Genomic DNA, 6,000 nt, shown 5'->3' on the forward strand with positions numbered 1-6,000 from the left:
CTGCACGGTTCTTAACAAGCAGAAGAGCCCCAAAGACTTTTGAGAGCCTCTCCTTTATGAAACAAGGCAAGGACGAGCCAATCAGGAACTATGCAAAAAAGTACTGGAAAACCTTTAACAAGATTGAAGATTGCAGCAATGAGTACGCAATAGCCACGTTCAAGACAGGTTTACCTGTTCGGGAGGAGCTGCGTAAGTCCCTGAACATGAGTCCAGTGCAAACACTGGCAAAGTTAATGGAGCGGATAGAGCAGCACACCAGAAACGAGGATGACATATTTCGGGAGGATGGTAAGGTGGCGACCGAGTAGGTAAAGGGGCCTGTGAAGAAAGCAGATAAGCTAGAACCCAAAACCTACCGAGAGAGGAAAGACTATGGGCAGGCAAAGAAAGAGCCGTATAAGGATAAACAAGCTCCGGATCCCAAGTCTTTCTTCTCAATAAACACAGTCTGGAAGGAACCCATCTACAGGATTCTTTATCGAATAAAGAATCCACCTTACTTCAAATGGCGTCCAAGTCTGGGTGGGAATAAAGATACAAAGCGTGCTACGAATCAGCACTGCAGCTACCATAAGGATTGGGGCCATATGACTAAGGATTGTGAGATGTTTAAAAGGCACCTTGATGATTTGGTCTCGCGAGGTCATCCCAAGGAACTTATCCAGGAAGATCCCAAGGATAAAGAAAAAGCAATGGAATTGGATTACGAGCAGAATCCAAAGGGTATAATCCATATGATACATGGATTGGCCCAGCCTTATACGAGGAATGAGGTGAGATTACTCCAGAGACAGATCAAACATGACCAACATGTGATACGGTTGGGAAAGAAAAGAGGGCGTGATGAAGAAACATGCAACGAGGGCATAGTTTTCACAAATGAGGATCTGGGAGGAGTCCAGGTACCTTACAATGATGCTTTAGTCATAACCCTATGAGTTGGGGAATATGACATGGAAAGAATCCTAGTGGATTCAGGGAGTTGCACCGAGGTGCTATATTACGATGCATTCAAGAAGTTGGGACTGACTCAAGCAGATTTAGTACAGTTAGTAACCCCCTTGGTTGGATTCGGGGAAGGTGCAGTTTGGCCATTAGGAAAGGTAACTTTGCCTGTTCAGGCTGGGACAGTGGTACTACGAACTAACTTCCTGGTGGCGGATGTGCCATCCTCCTACAACGTGATTATAGGGAGAACATGGTTACACAAGATGAGGGCAGTCTCTTCCACCTTCCATCAGATGGTAAAATTCCTGGGATCCAATGGGATTGAAAAGATCAAGGGTAACCAGAAGGTAGCTCAATAGTGCTTGGTGTCCATCGTAAGAGAATCCAAAATGCCCACCATGTCCATACGGTGGAAGTCCCGGATCAACCAACTATCGAGCATATCGGAAAGGACCCAACTAAGAGGGTAATTGAGGGTTTGAAGAAAATACAGATCAACGAGACTGATCGTGATAGGTATTTTTTAATTGGGGAATCATGCCAGTAGAGAAAGAGGCTGAATTGATAAGTTTCCTTAAGACTTACGTTGACGTATTCGCCTAGACACCAGAGGAAATACCTGGGGTGGATGCAGATGTTATCTGCCATCACTTGAATGTAGATCCACAACACAAGCCAGTCATTCAAAAGAAAATAAGGGCAGCCGTACAACATGTTGACGCTGTAATTAAAGATGTAGATCATTTGTTGGAAGCCAAAGCAATAAGGGAAGTTTACTATCCAGAGTGGCTATCCAATACTGTTGTTGTTAAGAAGAAGAATGGAAAATGGCGTGTCTGTGTGGACTTCACAGACTTAAACAAGTCGTGCCCGAAGGATAGCTTCCCTCTTCCGAGGATAGACCAGTTGGTTAGTGCAACTGCTGGATACGAACGAATGAGTTTTCTCGATGCATATCGACGATATCATCAAATTGCCATGTTTGGGCCTGATTAAGAAAAGACTTCTTTTATTACATCATGAGGGTTGTACTGTGATAGTGTCATGCCCTTTGGATTGAAGAATGCAGGGGCAACATATCAAAGATTGACAACCATCATGTTCAGAAAACTGCTCGGCAAAACTATGGAGGTTTACATAGACGATATGGTGGTAAAAAGTAAAACTGGACAAGGCCATATAGCAGATTTGAAAGAGGCTTATGAAATCTTGAGGAAGTACAAACTGAAGCTCAATGCCTCGAAGTGTGCATTTGGAGTCGGTTCTAAAAAGTTCTTGGGCCACCTTGCAACCATAAGGGGGATTAAGGCAAACCCTGATCAGATAAAGGCCCTACAAAATCTACAGAGTCCTAGGACAACAAAAGAAGTCCAACGGTTGACTGGGATGGCAGCGGCCCTAAATCGATTTATTAGCCAGTCAAGTGACAAGTGCAGACTCTTCTTTCAGCTGTTAAAGAAAAGGGAAGGATTCAAATGGGGAGCAGAGTGCGAACAAGCCTTCCAAGATCTGAAGGGATATTTGGCTTCTGCCCCCCTTCTTTTGACTCCAGAGCCAGATGAGTCCTTAGTTTTGTACTTAGCTATTTCTTAGCATGCTGTGAGTGCAGTCCTGTTAAGAAATAAGGGATCCGAGCAAATCTCTGTCTATTATGTGAGCAAAACGTTACTAGATGTAGAAATGAGATATCTGCCCCTCGAGAAATTAGTCCTGGCATTAGGAACAGCAACTAGAAAATTGCCATATTATTTTCAGAGCCATATAGTTGTAGTCCATACTGAGTTCCTATTGAAGTCGCTGCTACGAAAAGCAGACTTCTCGGGAAGGATCTCAACTTGGTCCGTTGAGTTGAGCCAATATGATATCGATTATCAGCTGCGCACGACAATCAAAGGCCAAGTGTTGGCTGATTTTGTGGCAGAATTCTCACCCACAGTAGCACCTATGCCTCCTATGAGAAAGGAGCAGGAAACAGAACCACCAGCAAAGAAGAAACAGGCCCCAGTCAAACAAGATCCCCTGGAATGGAAGCTGTTTGTTGACGGGTTAGCTTGTAACACTGGATCAGGAATCGAGGTTGTGCTTTTACCCCTTGAAGGGTCAATGTTGGAACTATCTGTTCCGCTAGGGTTCAATGCATCAAATAACGTGGCGGAGTACGAGGCACTCTTAGCTGGCTTGAGAAGTGCAAAAACCTTAAAAGCAGAACGGGTTAGGATATATTGTGATTCACAGCTTGTAGTCCATCAACTGTCCGGGCAATATGGAACCCGGAGTGAGAAGATGGCGGCCTATGTACAGGCAGCTAGAGATCTGCTTAATACCTTCGAAAGGGTGTATATTGAGCAGATAAGTTCTGGAAAGAATGCTCACACAGATTCGTTAGCATAGTTAGTTGCAGCCGTACCAACTGAGTTTAAAAGAAAGTTAGCAGTAGAGTATCTGACTGAGCCGAGCATTGGGAGAAGTATGGAGATGGTCTTGGACGTGAACCAGGGACCAAGTTGGATGGACCCAATTGTGGAGTTTTTACGAGACGAAATACTCCCTTCAAACAAAAAGGAGGCTCACAAGATAAGGACCAAATCTGCTAGGTTTTGTTTGTCCCCAGAAGGAAAATTGTATAGAAAGTCTTTTACAGGTCCCTATTTGCTTTGCGTGTACCCCGAAATGGTGCAGAAGTTTCTCCACGAGATTCACGAGGGAACATGTGGAAGCCATGCTGGGGGCAGGTCCATTGCCCATCGAGCAATCACCCAAGGTTATTGGTGGCCGTACATACAAGAAGATGCTAAGGTTTTCGTAAAAATCTGTGAGAAGTGTCAAAAGTTCTCACCAATGATACGAATGCCAGCAGAAGATTTGGTGCCACTAACGAGTGTGGGCACGCACCCCGAAAATGCTCAATTTTTGTCCTTTTTAAAAGATCGGGTGCGGCCCTTTTACGGAAAAGCGCGGCAAAACGCCTCGATTCAAAGTCGCCACTCGGGTTTTAGCGGTGAAACACCCAAGGAACCGAACTCAAAAACGTTTGCCATGTTTGTTTGATTTTGAAAAAGGCATAGACTGGTCCGTCGTCACCTTCGATATCTGAGGTTCAGGAGCCAGGTTACGAGAGGGGAAGGTTTTTATGGCACCCCTCTCGCCCAATCCGGAGATCGGTCTCTACTCAGGCATTTTGTTGTAAAACGTTTGCATTTTTCTCTCATTTGATCATTTTCAGCCAGTTAGGGCGGGGGAACAGTTAATGGGAATTAAAACTGTAACAAGTTGCATTTATGTGATAAAATGTTTATGGATGACTTGCTTGCAATGATAAATATAGATTGAGAACAAGAACTGAGCAACCTGAATGAGTTGGAGTACGCTGTCCTGGAGGGACGTGAGTAGGCTCAGCACCAGCATGCACTGGCCGAACGAGTACATACTGATAAGACCTGCGCACGCCATAACCCAACTGGCGTACTCCACTTGTCTAGTTTCTCAGTCTTTGTTTGTAATCTTTTGAGCTCTGAAAAGGGACCAGCGCACACCCAGGACAAACCATGCAGTTAATAGAGCAGAATACATATAGTTACAGAAGGATGAGATGGCTTTAAGCCACGAAAGACAACAGAATGCCCCAAAAACAGTGTGGGGACATAAAAGAGGCCAAGACTAAGCTAAGATGCAAGGGCCAGCCACTGGATCTTGGGAAACACTGCCGTACGCCAGTCATAAAAGACCGTACTCTAGTTGGACCTTAATCCAGTGCTTGGCTTTGCATCATCTGGGCTCTGGAACATGACCAGAAGGATCCGAGAGGCCTTCTAAACAAGAAAGGAGTAAGTATTAACTACTACAACTAAGATGCTCTAAATATACAGAAAGTAGTAAACTGGTTATTAGCATGCTAAGGTGATTGACAGAAATGTAAGTTAACAAAAATGATGATCAATGATCCCCACGCCAGTAGTGCACATACTGCCATGACTGGCGTACGACATGATTGTACTGGCGTGCGCCATGTCTCATCTCACATGATTGTTGTATTTCACCAGTTTAAGGCCAGGACTAGTATTGCTTACTAGCCTGGGCCTTACTGGCTCCCCTCAGGAGTTGAAAACAAAAAGGAACACAAAGGTGGTATACCTTTGCTTGGGCTGAAAGGATAACTTAAGCTTTAATTTGGGGAGATAGAGAGTGGCAATGTAAGGATGTATCAGTGGAGTGTGTGACTGAAAGGCCCCTTTTACTTCCTCTTTCAATGGAGGAGTAGAGAGAGAGAGAGAAGAAAAAGGGCTTTGGGCTCTTTATGTGGTTAACCCCTTGCAAATGAATGCAAGGGGGGTATTTATAGAGGAGAGAGAGACTTAGGAAGAGCTCTGATCAGTTGGGTTAAGGCTTTGTTAGGTTAGGAGAGAGCCTCCCATGCATTAAATGCATGGGACTTGGCTTGATGAAGGGTGTAGGAGAGAGAGGGAATGGGCCAGCCGAATGTAATCATCAGGGACTGTAGCCCACGTCAAGGTGGCACAAAAGTCTCGTCCATGTGGCTGAATAAAGTTGATTTGAATGGGCTTGACTGACGTGCGCTATATATTGACCTGTGTGCGCCAGTGATAACTGAGTCAACGGTCGATGACTGACACATGGCAGTTCACTGGCGTATGTCACCATAGTACTGGCGTAAGCCAGTTTAGGTTTTGTTGAGGTTGTTTGGCTCTGGTTTGAAGGGTTTGAAATGGGTTTGGAGGTTCTGGATGGTCAAAGCTCAGACACACCATCGTCCTTAGACTGCTTTTGACCTTAATCATCATTGGGGAAATAATAGATCAGCAAGTTGGAGTTATCTGGACAGTCCAGAATGGGGTGTCTACAGTAGCCCCCCTTTGACGGCACTTGGGGTACCATTGACTGGAAACAAGTAACGTCAAAGGTTTTCTAGACACCCTCTTCGAGACAATCCAGAATGCAAGAGTTTTTAATGAACCTGTTCGATTTGAAGTTGGGATAGATAGATCGTCGTTGATTTGAAATTGGACGAGTGGATCGTCGTTGATTTGAAAT

The sequence above is a fragment of the Rhododendron vialii genome, chromosome 13a, assembly GCF_030253575.1.
Source record: "Rhododendron vialii isolate Sample 1 chromosome 13a, ASM3025357v1".
NCBI classification, from domain to species: Eukaryota; Viridiplantae; Streptophyta; class Magnoliopsida; order Ericales; family Ericaceae; genus Rhododendron; species Rhododendron vialii.